Here is an 18,250-nt window from a genome sequence, read left to right as displayed (position 1 = left end):
AGATACTCAATACAGAAAACCAGGAAATTTTGGAAACATTTGTCATGCGATGGATGCTTGTCTGCATAAGAGACTGATTTTGGTATTGTTTCCAAACCTGAAGACCAGATCTGACATCACTGACAATCGCATTATTCAAGGGTAAAAAGAGCATTCAAAATTGAGCCCAAATCAAATGACAGTCACATAACAAACAATGAATGGTTGAAGCATTCTAACTTTAAGTGAAAATCATAATTACCATATGTGTATTATTTTTAACAGAGCTTAAAACTATAAACTGTGAGAATTGGGGTTTCAGATTTCACTGTGTCTAACAACTGGTTAAAATTCTTGGACTGACACACAAAATCATCCTTGATAAAGTGTAAACTGAAGCAACGTATAATCAACTTAAATTTTTCTGTTACTTATAAGGAGCCTTATATGTGTTATAAGTAATGGGTGGTGTATTATCCAATAGTGAGTGATGGATGTGTAGGTATTAGAGCTTTTAGGAACTTCTGTTTTCTTTTTAGGATAAAGCGGTTCCTCAAGGCCTTTCAGGCAGCTATCATTCACATAATCCTTGCTGTCTTTAAATTATGATAACATTCCCTCTTGTCACATCACACAGATCATAATTAAAGGGAAAGATTAACCACCTGCTTACCAAGGTCCGTGTACTACTAAATGCTAATAACTGCAAATCAACGTGAATGGCATTGTGCACTTTAGCGTGGTACATTACAATTACTTCACTTAACAGATAATGCCCATTATCACCTTAATCCTCAGAAGAGTGTGAGCATGAGAAAACTTGTTCAATCCAGAGTTAAGCACTAATGATGGTTACTGTAGTTTCTCATTGCAGTAGATACGTTTTCATTAACATTTTAGATCAAGTTTTTTTTCATTCTGCCTACTCTTGTTTGATTGACACCACCTTTGTAGGTTCTCAGAAGAGGGGTTTTATCTAAGCAATCAATTTAACTCTTCAAATGTTTTTTTTTTTTTTTTTTTTAAATACAAATGTTTGAAAGCTGATGTTTCTTCTCTACAGTGTTTTCTGAGACTTAGAGCTTTAAGACCAATGATATTATTACATCATTCACTTGCCAGCAGGAAGGTCTCTTAAAAAAGGGGGAAAAAAAGCAATCTATAATCCACCTTGACTAATGTTTGTCAGGCCAAAGAAAAGGAAAATTTAGCAAATAGAATTTTTGAGGAAGGGGGATAAGGGGGATATTTAATAAAGATCAGGAAATTCAGAAGAGCTTGGAAAAGTTTTTTTTTTCTTTTTTTTTTTTTTTTTCTCCCCAGATGTTATAACTTGAGGAGGCCACATGGTAAGTTTATTTGCAGAAATTCCTCTCTCACTGATTTTTGTGTTTTGGTATTTGTTTCCATGAACATCTTGATTTAAATATTTCACATATATTAACTGCAAATGTGTTGAAACAAGAATAAAGTAGATGCCGTTATGAAAAGTCTGAATGTTGTATTAGACATGGCATGTTTCCTTCTCTTCTGTCCTCTTGTAAAAGTGGGCAGATGCTCTTGAAGGCTCTGGTCTTGGTTGGGGTGTTGTGGGTAAAACGAAACGAGGGATTGAGTCTCAAGGTGAATCTTTTCAGGAGCTGCAGGGAGCAAAGGAGACTGACCATTCCCTCTTGTGGTGTGGAGTGCAGGAGTAGCGTTACCCACCCTGGCCTGCTGGGGGGGGCTCGGCATCAGTAGCAGCATGTAAGGGGACGGGGGTAGAGAGAGAAAGACCAGACCTTGCAGGGACCCAGGGATTGAAAAGACTTGGGGTGGTCTTAAGGCTCTTCAATTTGGCGGCTCAGTTTTTACTGGGATTTAGAGACTCTTGGAATCATCTGCTCTAAGAGTCCCCTCAGAAACTGTCTGTAGGAAACGGACGAGAGGTGTGTGCTGTGGATCTGGGTATGGAACAGAACGACAAAAGACTTATGGGCAGTCCTGCCAGACAGGCCTGACTTGCACAGTCTGTATGGTCTGTGTAAGTTATGCCTAGGATTTTCTCTGCAGTGCTGTGCCTGCTCCCTACACACCTTCTGGTGCACAATCATCAGGCATGAAGCATCTTGCCTCAGATCAAGAAATAGAAAATTCCACAGATGACTTGCAGTAAAAATGTTGTTGTATTGTAAAACATTATGACATGGCAGAATTAAACAAAAGATAATATAATCACCATTAAAAAAAAAATAAGTTACATACACTTGTTTGTATTTTTCTATGTCCTGTATTTTTACATCACTTTCATTGTCATAATAGTCCAGAATATGTTTAAGTTAATCATTTTACGTGATAAGATCTTTTTTTTCTCAAAGGTATTTATTTTAATAATTTAATTAACAGTCATATGGAGAATCTATTTTCAACTGGCAGCAGAGTCACCTTCATTTGAATTTCAGAACTAACTTACCTGGTGACTGTCAAAAGGCTGCAAATTTTCACCCTTACACCTTTCTGTTATGTTTAAGAAACTGCAGGTAAAAGCAGATCTGTGTTGTTTTTATTTCAACAACTCTAATGAATTCTGTTTGTCTGGAATAAGTAGCATAGTTCTGAGCAGTAGACACTATGCTTTTATCTAAGGACATATAAAAATGTAGGCTGTGTTGTTTTATTTGAAGAATAGTGTGTGTAATTATGGAAATAAAATGTTAGAACAGATGAGGCAGTGTCACATGTATGTGCTCAGCCTTTGTTTTCTAAGAAATTGTCTGGGTTTCTTAGAGCATAAATTCTTTGCATACAAAATTTTAAGGCTTTTTCAAAAAGATTCTTTTTTTTTTTTTTCCTAAGAAAATATAAAAATGGAGAAAACTTCCCTATGAGGTGGTTTTCCAGCATGTTCAATAGTACATACGTTACAATTTTTCTTTCTGGCCTTTATACGCTTCTGCAATGATCTCAGTTCTGTACTGATAGAGCAAAGGAGGTGCTAAATTGTCATTATTCCCCTGCTCCCCTGCCAATGGAATTCTTGTTTTCTAGCCAGGCCAATTCCCCAATTACTCTCCCACTGAGAGATTCAGTAACTTGTCAAAGGTCTGTTGTATAGGCAGGAACTGAGCCAAGTTCTGTGTGCCAATGCAATGTATTATATCCACAGCAATTTCTCCTCTGTTCCTGTTTGTCTTTCACTGTGCTCTGTGGTGTCTGATCATCTAAGGTGCAACATATTATCCATATGCTCTAAAATACGAAGTAAACCTTTTAAATTAAGAATGTTCATTTATAACATTATTGTAAGATTATTTTTCTACAAGTACATCAACATAAAATCCTAGCATTGTTGTACAACTGTTAATTCCATGCACTTCAATGAAATTAATATGTTCCTGAAAGCCCATAATGCATTTCCGTATTAGTACATTTGCATTACCTAGATATAGTACCGAACTTGTTCTCCGGAACGAATCTAGTCGTATATAAATGGGAGACAGGGCTTAAACTACTCCCATCTTGTCAACACTCAGTAGAATTTCTACTGTCATTGTTTGCTCTTTTTTAATAAGAAACCTTCCTAAATCCTAAGACTTGAATAAATGAATATTTAATTCCTAAGTAGAATGGTAAACTATCCAAGAATTTGTGTATGCCTGGAGTTATCCACTGGTTACTACATCTCTGAAAGTTCACTGTGAAGCACAGGTTAAGCTAGGAAGCATTTGTTTAAATGCTATGGCCTGCCATATAGACTCATCAGGCAGCTGAGGGCTAGATTTAGACATCCTTAGCTTCTGCTTAGAAACACGGCACAAATCTTGATAGTGATTCTTTGTTGGAGTGATAGCTATGAAGCCTTGGAATCTGTGTGTTTAACCAGAAATGGATCATACACACATCACTTCCAATTCTTCTCCAACGTACGCTTGCCTGATGTGATCACTGTTAGCAGTGCAATAGCTCAGCTTCTTGTTACTCTGAAAGCAGGACATATAATCCAGGACTATTATCTCAGTCAATACGATTGTTGGGCAGAGACATTTCTTTGGGAGAGATGTAGGATGAGGACATGCTGCACTTTAGTTCCTCCATGCAAGTGATTACAGGCTTCTGTTGTTCTGTAGTAGGCTTTCCAAAAGGGTGCCAAAAACTGCATCACCGATTCCTTCACCGGGCCTGCCAAACAGAAGAGATGTAAAGAGGAGAGAGAGAGGAACCTGTGCATAGAGGTAGAGAATATTACTCTTCGTAGAAGGGGCCACGCTGACAAAAGTTTTAATATTTTACAGCTTGCTTCTGGAAGGGTAAAATAGCAGGCTGCCTCCAGGGACAGGTGTGGTAACACCACGATTGCTTTGGAATTGAAATGCAGCTGCTGCTAGTTTCTTCTAATTACTCAGGCAAAAGCAGTCAGTAAATACAGATTATGTAGTGGAAAACTCAGTTTGGAATTACTGGAGGCATTTGGTCATGGAAAAAAAAAAAGTAAGTTGCATTTAGCTAACCCCTCAGAATGTCTTCCATAAGCCAAGTTTTAAATAAGTTTTTCTTAGACTTAGACATTGTATTAGTATGTCTTTCTAACAAACCACTGCTTGTGTAGTGCCTTTTTCTCTGTGTTTTTTATTTCTTATTATGACACAATATATAAAGACAAGAGTGATGTTATACATTTTACCTTTTCAGCTTGTCAACATGAATTTTAAGGTTTTTTTTTTCAGTTAAAATATTACTTCATTTTTTTTAAAAAAAACAATGTTCTTGGAGGGATTTAGATAATGCGTCTTCAAAAATAGACAAATATTACTTTGTTTTTGGTAACTGAGATCTTTCAAAAAATTTCTTCTCAAAGCATCAGTATTCTTCGAAAAATGTTTAGAAGAAAATAAGTGAATAATACCTATTTTCTGACAGTGTTAATGCACTTCTGCACCATTACTTGGAGACATCTCAGATGCAGAGGAACTGTTGATTTTTAGTAATGTGTATTTCAAATGCTTACGTTTATAAATTGATAAGGGATTATTATTTTCCTCAATTTGCATTTCATGTGGTGTCATTTGCTCTGCCAAAGGTAGAGGTGATGTACAATATAGGCCCAGATTTGATTGTAGTTTTTAATCCTAAACTAAGGATAATTATTATTTTTTTGTGTGTGTATACTCGGTTTGTCCATGTAATTTAAGACATTAAATATCACACCAAAGTTTGCCTCTTTCTGTGAATTTGGTTTTGGCATTGTGCAAGTAATATGAACCCATCTTGTGGGGGATTAAATAATGCTTTTTTGTTCATATGACAAATATTACATGCAACCTTTATAGAAGAGAGAGGAAAACACATGTTTAGTTGCTGAATGGATCTTTTGTGGTTTCTGTTCACCATCCAAATTAGTATAATTACACCCCCACCTATTTTCTGACTAAGCGGGAATAATTCACTTAATTCAAATGTGATGTTTGTTGTTTCTCAAAATTTTATTTTGTCTTCTTTTAATTTATTTAACCTATTACTGAAACACCATTAAAAAAAATCCAGTGTGTTTGTTTTGAAATCATTCGCACTGAGATTGTCAAATTAAAAAAAAAAAAAAAGTTTATTTGAATTTCTTAGTATTGGCACTGATTTTCTAATTGTTTAGGTTTCCTGAAGTTCTTTTTCAGCAAATTTATTATTAATAGCAAGTGAAAACATGCCTGTTTTTCCCCAGATGAATTGGCAGAATGTCTAAATTCTGCAAAGCATATAGTCTTAAATGGTACATTATTAGTTTAATTTTGAATTTTAAGGCCCTTCATCCTGTGAAAGATGTACAACTCCTTTGTACTGCTTCGAATGGGGGAACTAGAATAAAGCTCAAGACTCTGGCAGTAAGAAAGCTTTGTCCCTGATTTTATTTATATATATATATATGTATGTATGTATACTTAAACTTAATAATGTCATTTGGTTCAGAAACCTTTCAGTTCTACTCCTCAATCTCTGCCAATCAGGTGGTGTGATTAAAGTTTCTACTCTAATTTTGTTTTGTTGTATGTGAAGCAAGGGTGGCACAGAAGCCCTGTAAGCAGCAGAACCTGGCTGGGAGGTAAATCTCCTTCAAGGACTGGTGTCTGCGCTGTCGCTGCTTCTTGGTCAGATTACAGGAGAATGATGTTTTGGATGATCAGTCAACCTTGACAGGTGTGTGGTAGAGCTGGTTACAGAATCTATTTCAGAATGTGAGCATTTCTCTTTAATTCTAAACATGAAGACAAACCAGAGACAGTCTATCTGAAACTTAATTTTGACTCGTTATGGTTTCATGCACATGTCAATATTCTCTGCTCTGTAATGGTAATCAATAGCTTAAAAAAAAAAAAAGGGTAAATTTATATGAAAAATTATTTATCAAAATGTTTATTCTCACAAACTGATCTTTCCCTGGCTTGCATCATCAAATTATATTTCTCAGTTTTAATTGGATATGATTTCATGCTGCATCCTATGCAGAGTATTTTTGTTCTATCTCCCTCTGTATTTGCTTTTCAGATTGAATTTTCAATACCACAGAGAGCGAGTAGGCTACTTAACACAATGATATTTATTCCAAATACTGATTATATAGCATTCTCCTCTCTCCCCCCCTTTGAGACACTTGATTCCCTGACAAACTAAAAAAAGAAATAAAAATTGTAAAATGTACCAGTACTAGACAGCTGATTGGTTTCATATATGGAAAAATGTCTTCTTTCAAGTTATTTCATTATGATTAAGATAGAAATGAGAGTTGAAGCCAATAAACCTTAGGGTTGTTTTTTCCCTTTTTCTTTTCTTTTACAAAATGCCTCCTTACATGACTTGATTCAGTTATTTTATCACTATAAATAAAATGCATTTCTTGCTGTAAATAGCTTATTAATTGATGTTAATGGGGAGTAACTGTATTGCAAATAGTTCACATTATGGTACTAAATTAACATCTACCCTCCAGCTACAACATTTGTTGGTGTGTTATTATACACTCAAATGTTAGTTGTTACTTCCATTGCAAACACTGAAATGGGGATGAAAGAGTGTGCGGGTTTTTTCATTCCCTGCTTCTCTAAGCAAAATTCTTCTCTAACTATAGTAACCATTTAACACCACCAGGAAATGCTGTTAAAAAGTAGGATGATTGCAGAAAGTGTAATTTCCCACTTATGCTGACATTGTGCTTTACAGTGGACAGTGCCACGGGAGAGTAAGATTCACTCAACTGTGTCTAACAGCTAGCCCAATGCTATCTAAAAATCCAGCCAAAACGCTCTAGGCCTTTTCCTACGGGGGGGAAACAAACAAACAGCAAAGCCTTTCTAGTCCTCTACTATACGGTGTTATTGGAAAGTTTGGTTCCTTCTGGCTTTTTCACAGGTATGCAATGGGAGAAATTACGTAAAGATCTCATCAGCTTGTAGCCAGTTTATTACTCTGGCAGAACTACAAGTTGCACATCCGTGTTTCCTGGAAGGAGTATGTGGTCCATTGCAATGATTTCGGAGAGGGTAGAGCTGGAATTTCACTATAGCCTCCTCCAACAGGGATGACAGGCCTGAAACTGAATAAAAGTCTGCTGTTGACCAGCTAAGGCCCTCTTACTCTCTGGAGAGAGATCCCACTATATCTGCAATTCCCCCAGCTCCATACAGCTATATGCTTCATTTTTCTGGGTTGCTCCAAGGAATTTACTGTTTGACAGACAGTGGCTGTTTAAATCTGTTTCAAGGAGAAACTGAGCCATGGGGGAACTCCAGGATATGCTCTACAATAAAATAATGGCCTGCTCTGGCAGGCATTTGCCCACTGAAGGCAGTATTAAGTGCTTCTTGAAATGAGTTGTGTTGGTGAAGGAAAGGTATCTCCTTCCAGTACTCACCCGTGTCCATCTAGATGCACAGCAGTGAATTCTGGAAGCAAAATTGTGTAATTTGAGAAGTTTTCCCTACTTTATTCTGTTGCTCTGTACTATGGAAAGTGCTAATTCCAGTCCTATTAGCAGAACGCTGCAAGAGTACAGTTTTTTGGTACAGTCATATGGATACAAAGCAGGTTGTAGCTGAACATCCAATACCTTTGTTTTTACTTAGGTCAAATTCGTTTGGCAATAGAATCTCATTTACACTATCAAAGACTCTGTTTATATGCATACTGTTAGCCTAGAACTTAATGTTGCTTTATGTCATTCCGTATTTCCTGGTGCTGGTATAATGCATGGATTCAGTATGGTTCTAACAGGGAAGATAACTATTATTTTATGAACTCTTTTAGAATTACTACGTGTTTATTTTTTAATAGTTTTCTGGATAGAGTAGCCCTGTTTTTTTCTTGTGAACTTGTATGTAAATCTTGTGAAGTATGATGAAAACAAAGTAGCAGGATTTCAAATTTTGGCCTTTATCCCCAATTACAGTGTATATTGTTTGGTTTTGAGCTCTCCTTGTTATGGAGGGAATAGAACGGTTGGGGAAAGCTGGTGCAAAATGCACTTAGTTTTCAGCTGTTGTCCTCAGATTCTGATGTGCATTTTTGTTCTGCTGTCTCATTATAGCACTACAAAAAGTGTACAGTATGTTGCATGCTATCTGTCTGCAGTACAGCAGTGAGTACTTTGCCATAGTAGCTTGATGATGAAGAAAGAGGAGATCTGTTTTACTTTCTAAGTAAAACAAAATATCTCCATTGTATGTTGTCATAGAAAAGGATCTAAAGTCTCTTACAATACTTGACAAGGAACTTTAAAATGAGGGCACAGTTTAATCTTGGTTATAGTTTCTCAGTACAGAGTTGCAACATAGTCTTGTATAGTGTTTCTTCTAGATGCAGATTTATAAAAATAGTACACACATCCTCATGCACTACCGTATCGTACCTTAGAGACAAGCACTATTTTTTCTTTCTGTTAGATTTTGAGTAACAAATCCATGAACACACTAAAGTGCCTGTACTGAAGACACATTTCACAGCTTCTCCACTATTGTCTTTGTGATTAATAGATACAACCCAAGGAGAAAATATAAGACAGGAAGGATGTTTGAAAGACAAATGTCAAATACTCTTTGTAACTGTTTAGTTTACTCTACAGCTATTGGTAAAATGGAGGGAGGAAATTTGAAATAAGCTGGAACCTAAAGGAAGATTTGAACACAGGTCTCCCCTGCTAAAGGTCATGTAATAATGAGTTTAGACAGAAGCATCTTGTTTAATACAAAATGTATCTATCCAAACTAATCCATGTGGGTAACACATTTAGGATTCTCACTGACAGAAGGTCATGTGCCATCTGTATTTGATTGAATAATATTGTATCAAAGTCAACATGCACAGGGCCTACCAGAAGTTATCAGAATTATCATTTCAATTAAACAGATGGCTGAGGAATCAAATGAAGAGCCTTTGAGTGATGGCTACAGAATCAATAATGTCTTTCTGAGCTTTATTGATTTATCTTTGTCCAGGCAGTAGAATTGATTTATGTCTCCAGCTTTATTTTGATAAGTCAATGATAGCTCAACTATTCCTCAATTAATGTCTTCTTTTGTGGGGCTCATATATATATATATATATTTTTTTTTTCCTCCTGGTGAAGAGAGGAGATTTTACATCAAGCCAAACTGATTTTGCTAAGTAATTCTTCGGCTATCAGGATATCATAAATCAAGCAGAAGGATGGTCTCTCTAGTTTCACATGGAATGGATGACTTAGAATTGTGGGAAAGGCATTTATTTATTTAACCAGTCAGATGGTATTGCATTTCTCCTCTCTGTGTTAGAAGACCAGTTGACATTTGTAAGCAGACAGGATTCCTGATGTGTGGAATGCAGTAGTGTGAGGATTGTAATGTCTTTCCACAAATAACGTTTGAAGAAGAAGAAGGAAATGTGTCTGTGTGAGAGATGAGGAGAAGAAAAGGGCAGTCCAACTCCACAAATAAGCTTATTCTGCCATATGGTGCATTCCAATTGTATGTGAAAAGGCCTAGCATGAGGAAATCATAGTCTTGTGTGTTGTGGTTAACCGAGAATGATGTGGTACTAGCTTGCTTGTTACAAACCTAGATCCTGATTTTGCCAGCAGTTGGTTTTGCTGCTGTTAAAACTGTCCATATTAGTAAAAACAATTTTGTTTTCCAGTTCATTGGAATGTTGGTAATAGCTTTACAACATAAAGAATGTTCACAGATGCTTGATTTTTTTTTTTCTTATTAAATATATGCCCTTTAAAGTTCCTAGGAATAGTTAAGTTTTTCTTCTTTTAAAATACATATAAATGAGGAATAATAACAATAACTAACCCCTCCTCCACCATGATCTCATCTGCCATTTTCCGGTACCAAACACACAAAGATTGCTCATTAAAATCTGAATAAATTGAACCTGTGGCCAGATATGATGGTAAATGAACCTAGGAGCTACTGAGGCAACAAGGAATTATGAATGAGTTTGATTTTTATTAGTCTAATAACTAGATTGTAGTAGCTCTTCCAGGGCCTAGCCAAGCTATAAACTCCCTCTTATCTTGATGTTACCTTTTTACAATTTCATATATCATGTATACTCTCCCTCATAATATATCCTTCTGGGAATCTTCAAATATCAAGCAGAACATGGTCGCAAGTTTCTTTAACTATTTTAATCCATATATATATATTTCAGAAATTGAGAGGGAAAAAAAGCTATTGAAATGTACTGTTTGGAAGGAATGTTGTGAGACCTGGACTGTAATTCTAGCACTGGTTGAGTACAATACATGGGTAAATGACTTCATTTTGCTCGTCTTCATCAGTGATTAAAAGGATAAGTAAATTTAGAATTGCCAACTCCTGCCTGCTTTGTGATTAAAAGGATAAGTAAGTGCAGAAATGCAGACTCCTGCCTGTTTTTTGTTTGTTTGTTTTGTTTTGTAAATCCCTTTATTTCTGGTGACAGTTTGGTGTCTGGATTTCATTGAGCATACAGGTCCACATCTTTAATTACCTTTTTCTAGGAGGGTTTTGCAGTGTAATTTTTTTTTTTTTTTTTTGTGGTCATAGATTGAAGACACTACTGTTAGGTAGCATAGAACTTTTAGGGTAAAGAAATCAACTTTTGAAAAGGGAGAAAATTAATTATATCAAAGCATAATAAAAGAGCAATAAATGAAAAAAATGTAGAAGAAAAGATTTCTTGAAATCTGGATATTTGAAAAAGCACCTTTTCAACCAAAATGCAAGGTTATTCCTCAAAGTCAAACTACCATATCTTTTGATTGCTTTCTCATTATAATTGTCATCATTAAGTGGCATTTGAGAACTGTGTAACTCGATATTCCAGATTAGTTTTTCTATGAAATCATACACAGGTAAATCTAATCAGAAGCATCTAAAGTCAACATAAACACTGTAGATCAACCTACATTTCTCTTGAGCGTGTAGTGCTCTGTTATTACTTGAATGTTTATATACTGGATGCATAATTTCTTTGCTGTTTGGGACAATAAACAAACATATATACACATACCAGAATGTCTTCAAGTTTTGATGTTAAGACTAAATTAATGATAGTACAAAGATTATTTAAAGGCAGACATTACCTAAGGGGGGGACCGATCTTTCTAGTTATTTGTTTTTAGCTGTGTTTTCTTGTATTTACTGCCCAGTCAGGTCCATGATCTGAAGGTAATGACTTCTTTTGGTGTCTCATTATACTAAGTAATAAATGGCATTTAAACCTCATTTTGAAAAAAAAGAGGTCCCCTTGGGGGTTTTGAAAAGATGTATTAAAGAGTTTACATGCAAGTAGATCAGTTGTGTAAATCCACTTCTTTATTACAGCACTATGGAATGGTCAGTCAGTGTTAAGTAAGGTAGTAAAGTTAGGCAGAAACTCAGTAAGAAAATGAGATAATAGCATTCCAACTGTCACTCCAATATTATCACTTCAATCACATTTCAAGCACAATGTAAATGTGCTGAACTATGGTTCAGCATGTCAAGCCATTGTCTGGTATTAGCATCTGCATAGCTGCTATTGTTTTACTGAAGCAGCTGCCATTCAAACCTGTGATGGAGTAGGAGGCAGGCATTCCATAGTTACAGGTGCATTGTGCTACACAAAAGAGACCTACTGGGATAACTCCCCCCACTTTTTCTTTTTTTTTTTTTTTAATCTTTGGATGACTTTAATACAAGAAATCTTTTATGTGAAATATTGGACAGGCTGATAAGCAGGATCCTAGAAATGAAAATTATAATACATAAATGTCTATAGGTAAAAAGTAAAAAGTTTTGTGTGACAAAGTATAGATATACAATGTGTACTTCTTGTCATTTCTGCTGGTGGGTGGATGTAAGCCATATTAACTGGAAGTCTCCTCTGGTTCTTTCTAGAAATATTTCATTCATATGTAAGAGTTGGATTATGCATGAAGGAAATTAAATTTGTTCACCTAGAGAGAGAAAGAATATGCTTTTATAATCTTCTGTATGTAGACTATCAGAGAGAAAGACAGTACAGATAGTTCAAAAGGTGGCAGGTGTAGGTCTGAATCACTCTGAATGACCAGTGATAAGCAGTTAGTGTGTGGTTGCTAATGGAAAATAAGTTCAATTTATTTAGTCTCAACTGTATCCTTAAATCTTTGCGGCTTTAATTATGATGTTCGTTAGGAGTAAACAGAAAATCTAGAGAGAAGAGGAGGAAAGAACAGTGGGTCAACTTCCCTCCTGAATCTCTCTACCAGCAAGTACGGGGCTTCTGTATCAGGACTAAGGTTACTGAACCACACATCACTGAAGGTTTCCGATTCTTCTGCTGCACACAGTTGTTGACAGCAGCATGTGTGATGAAGAATGAGTGGTGGTGTGAACAGTTCTGCTAAAACTTCTTAGAGAATTTCAGAGAATGATTGAGACAAGTTTTCTATCTGTCTTAGTATGAAGTTGGAGAGAAATCCAGCCTACCAAGAAAAGCATCTACATCTCTAGGATGCATCCGTGCCTCTACAGAGTCTTCCTAAAGTACCTGACAGGCCACCTTGTCTTAGGACAAGTCTTAGGAGAAACTGCCATACTTGTGATGGCTCTTCAACTTGTCATTTGTCTTGAGTGACAGTCAACGTGAACCTAGGTAAGCCTGTGTTGCTCAGGTGGCCTTCAATAATCCTTATTACCCCTTTCCTGTAAGGAGGATAGATACGGAAAGGACATAAACTTGGTCCTGCATGAGGAAGAATTTCATGCCATGGACATGATTCAAGGCATGACATGGTTTCAAAATCAGTAATACTACTCTTGCCAGACCCAGTGTGGTTTGGGCATCCTTCTTCCTACAAATAGCCATGCACAGGCTAGGACTATGGAACCAAGGTTCTGTTTTGCAGTACTCTGGAGGTAAAGGGGTCCATCTTAATTTTTTTCAGTTCATTTGCACCAAATATTTTTAAGGTGTAAACAAAAACTTGCAAGACAGTCTTTTTTTTATTCAGGCCACTGGAAGGCACGTTACTCTTCTGTGTCTTCTGAATAAATCTTCTGCAGAAATGTAGTTAGAACAGAATATTACCAATGACTGTGAGACACTGAAAGTGTATACAGAAGTGATTCTCTAGACCAACTTTTGCAAAAGGCAGAAGCTTCAAGGATTTTCACCTTGTAAAGTAAATGTTGCAGTGCATTTCAAGTTGAGGTTCAGGCTTTGCAAGTGCATTCTTAGAGCAGTTCTTGATGAAAATGCTAATAATTTGAAAGATAGGGCAATATCTCTCGCAAAAAATATTGCCTGTCATTATGGGATTTCTGTCTGGGTTGGTGTCTTCAGATAGTTCAAATACTGGATAAACTGGCATTTTAACATATAGCTGCAACTATGTGCTTGATTAATAGGCAACAAGGGGCCTATTGAATCAGCAGTAGATTTTTTTAGTGAATTCTGTTTGGTTTGGATCATCTGAAGTCAATGAAAGGTAGACAGGGGAGATATCAATATGCTTAAACCTTGTTATTAAAGTTAAAATGAGATAAATGGAATACTGAAATTTTCATTTCCAGCATTCTCCGTCCTGCTTTCTGAAAGGAGAAGGTGCATGTAGCTTAAATTTAAAAACTTAATGGAAAAACCAGTGAGCAGTGCAGAAATTCTGGCATCAAGTGCTTGACTTTACCATGAGCAAAAGAAACAGAATAAGACAAAACACATTAAACAAGTTGTTGCCAAACCAGTTGAATTCAGTGGGAATAGGATCCTGAGTTGCTGGATGTTATCCGCACAAGGTGAGAAGTGACGGGAGCAACAGCTAACATGCTATTATCTATGGGGCTGTACTAGTGAAGTATATTGCTGCTGTAGGACCCCTTGTGCCACTTCATAATTCTTGCAAATCATTCTGTTATGTTTGGGAACATTTTTGTGTTTATTAGTCCAAACGGGAACAGGTATATTTATTAATTTATTGTCCTCTTCTAGTGGTAGACTTGTCCTTTGGTTTCTGTTATTTTGTGCATTCTGAGCATTTCAACACTTCTAACGTGTTAGCTTGCTTGCTTTTGAGAGGTATCCTGGCAATGCAGAGATTTTTTTAAGGGTCTTCAGGCTAAGAAATGCCAATTTAGCCTGTTGCCATTTTGATAATATTGTCTCACTAGAGAATATTAGAAGGGTCAATTATGTCAGCTGTGATTGCTATTGTCATTTCAGCCTGGAGAGAGTGCACAAAGATGTGACGCATTGAAAAAATATTAGTGTTCACTGCAAGGAATTGTATTCCTCCATTTATGACACAGTCTTAATTTGAAAGGTCATATATTCTGTTAGCCTCTTGAAACACTCATACATGCGCGTACAGACAGAAGAGTGAGTAGGAGTGAGTTATAAACATGTATCGTTATGAATGCTGCAGATTCAGCACAGCATTTATAACGTGGGGATTTCTTTACTTATAGTGAGGTGCCACAAAGTCAGGGCTGGGGACTACTGCCCTATTCCAACGCACACAATTGTTTGGCAGACCAAATGATATGCATGCAAGAATACAGAACGTGTGCTGTGCATGCTGTTTGTTAGGCTGAAAGGCAGGCATTGAGCACACAAGGCACATGAGCTGCAGTTCTGTAATGTCATTGGTAATCTGAAAATTGATACAATCTGCTATTTACACAAATATCAGAAGAAAACAAAGGAAATTCAGAAAGCTTTAGTAAAAAAAAAAAAAAGTGAAGTGCTACTTCTACCTCAGTTTCGTTGGGAAAGTTAAAAATAAAAATGAAAAAAAAACAAACTACACCAGAACCCTTGGCAGTGAGATGTAATGTGGACTAATGCAGAAGAATGCATAAAAAGCATACAGTATTGAATTCAGTTTTAGCTTCATGTGTAAAAGACATAAGCATTTCTATGGAAAAGTAATTGTACTATAGGGACCATAAAAAAACAATAACATTCTAGGCTGGTATAAAAACATAAACTGGTGAAAAGAGCAGAAAATATGATGGCAGTATTTGTATGTCACTGTACTATATCTTGCTTTGAACAATCAGCTCAGTGATGTATCCATTGCCAAGACCTCAAGATAGAAGGTGGAAAAACAAAAAAAAAAAAATGAACTAAACAGAAATGAGAATGTCTTTACTGCTGCTGGATTTTCAGTTACCTGATACTGTGCAGAGCAGGAACATGCTGAGCCCCTGGTGTTGTCCATCATCGTGTACTCACAGAGCCATTGCACAGCTGCATTACCCTTCCTGAGGTGTAGCTGTTCCCGAAACAGTCATAGAACTGGGTAGATGTCAGAGCATAGCAGGATGCAAGTCCTCCTAAAAGTGGTGGTAGAGCAAAGATAGGGAAGGAGAACGAGGGAAAACATGATAGAGAATTATATGAACAATCATGATCTTCTGGCATTTCATTTCACTATGATCTGTAGCAGACTAGTGGATGAATGAATACCTGCTGCAGTAAAAGGGCATGAAGGAACCAGCAGTACTTGCTCACACTTTGAAACATTGTGTATTTTTGAGAGAGTTCCAGGATTTATAACTATATCCATCGGAATCATTAGATTTTTTTGTGATTTAGCTGATGTTAGGAGGAACAATTCTGCAGCTTTCTTGCAATGGTGAGCTGAGTTCTTTCAGAAGCATTTGCAACAAACACCTGGGCCTGTAGTGCTTGAATGATTCATCTTCTGATGTAGCCAGTATTGTAATTCTGTGCATTACAAGTGAACTGATATGCTTTTCCCACACTGTGCCTGTATCTGGACATATAACCTGACAATACTGATGATATTCATCCTAATCAGGTAGGAAAACCAGAAAAAAAAATGTAGAAGTATCATTTGTTAAAAGGATATTATCAAAGCAAGGCAGAAGGTAATCTTCCTTAAGCTAAGAGCTCCCTGTTGCTTCCCACCACCCACTTACTGTGTTGATGCAAGTCTCTTGGATGCTAAATATGGAGCAAATCCAGGTACAGGGTTTTATAAACTTGCTGTTTGTAGCTAGCCTTTAGGTGACAAATGTAATACTGTAAAAAATTCGACTAGATTTTCATACCTTTTGGTTGCCTGAACCTTGATTAAACCCAGGCTCAGCCATTTATTCCAGTGCCTGAATTTGACATGCAGGGAGTATATCTATTTACTTCTTAGGAATTGTCTGGCTTTATAGAATGCAATCTGGCAGGTGTTTGGTGTGGCGATTTGAGGTCGGTACCCCTTTTTGATAACTACATTGTGATTTTATAAGTTATTCAGGTAGATTTGAAGACATCAGCTTTTACTTTTAACAGTGCATCCCATATTTTCAAAGGGTTAATACCAGCTGCTGATTTATTGCTGTAAGTGTATTTATGGTGACTTGCAGGCAAGTAACTGCTTAGGGATTATACTTATTATCCCCTTGATTTAGTTAGAATAAAAGCACCAGTGACATTGCCAATGACCCAGATGTTTGAAAAAGCCACAGATTAAGCTGTTGAGGTCCTTACCTCCAAATCCCACAATATTACATTAGCACACATTCAGAAGCTGCAGAATTGGATTTAAATCCAGCTCTTGAACCCCTTTCATAATCTCATTTTGTACTTGGAGTGGTGAAAATAACAGTAATGCATCTCCTGCAAGAGTGACTCTGTGTACATTTTTGACATTAGAAAAGCTTTTAATAAAGTAAGTGCTTTGAGTGCAGAAGCATCTGTCCTTACTTTCTTTCAGCCTTGATAACAATGAAGAAAAAATTCAAAGAATTGTAACTCAGTGTGGCCTGGAAAGTGGTAGAAAAGGGATATGGTTCTCTGACTTGCAACGTAATACAATCTTCACATATTAAGACATCATTAAAGATTGATGTTTGCATCATTCATGATTACTTTCAATTTTTGTTGTGCATGTGACTGTCAGATGACATTACAGATGAAGAGTGAGAGCAGTGATTACATCAATCTCAATTTTGATCCTAGATGCTTCCTTAAAAAAGTTGGGGAGCCAAATAGTAGCTACATGTATTTATAAAGGAATCCTGAATCAGGTGAGTAGATCATGTGTTGAAGTTCCTCAGCAAGGGTCATTAATAAATGTAAATGCAATGGCTTACCTCCAAATCCATTTTGCTATGACGCAGGCTTGGCACAATTCTTGTAAAGATGACGAATAGGCACTGCTATAAGAGAATGGACACTTAGCAGTATGCGCTACGGGCATGCTACTGAAACATAAGCAAGTGTTAAATCGGGTGGCACCTCATTGTGACTTACAGTGCTGATTTACCTCCTGGTGGTAGAATTAGAAAATAGGGGGGGGGTTCCAGTACAGGTGATCTTTTTCAATGCTAATTTACCATCTGCTAGGAACAGGTGGTGTTTCCCTTTGAGCATACTTTTATTGTAAGGAAATGAAATGACGAATTTCCATTCCAGGACATTTTTGTTCAAAGAAAAGTTGAGAATCTGCATAATTTTCAATGGGTATAGATACCTGCCAGAGAACTGCGACATAAGTGGAGAAATACCTCATTTACAAGAGCTGATTCACTCAGAGCATAGAGAATTAGCTTTGACAAACTGTAAAAGGAGTTTCCAGGTATTGCTGTTGATTTTCTCCCCTGCCCATGCTCCTGATGTGTTAGTTACAAAAGTTTTTGGAATTCTGTAGCCTGAAATAAAATGCTGAGAACAGGACCATGATTTAGGATGTTATTCATCTGAATAAAGAGGCAGCCTTTTTACAGGCTGTTGTTTTACTTGTAGACAATATAGGGAGGGCAAAGGTGGGGATTAAAGTTATAAAGTAACACAGGAAGGA

At 36.6% G+C, this 18,250-nt stretch overlaps 1 protein-coding gene and 1 long non-coding RNA gene across 3 annotated transcripts in view; both read left to right on the top strand.

Moving 5' to 3' along the window:
- LOC310903944 (uncharacterized protein) overlaps positions 1 to 18,250 on the top strand; it is a 144,256-nt gene that overhangs the window by 71,302 nt on the left and 54,704 nt on the right. The gene's annotated exons all lie outside the window — the stretch shown is intronic.
- Positions 1,023 to 15,051, top strand: LOC310903946. Its single transcript, XR_014587947.1, has 3 exons — positions 1,023 to 4,446; positions 6,004 to 6,144; positions 7,354 to 15,051. It is a non-coding gene; the product is annotated as an uncharacterized lncRNA (long non-coding RNA).

Source organism: Anser anser (genome assembly GCF_964211835.1).
Source record: "Anser anser genome assembly, chromosome: 9".
Lineage (NCBI taxonomy): Eukaryota > Metazoa > Chordata > Aves > Anseriformes > Anatidae > Anser > Anser anser.
The sequence above is the reverse complement of the archived record's forward strand: the minus strand, read 5'-3'. Positions and strand labels throughout refer to the sequence as shown.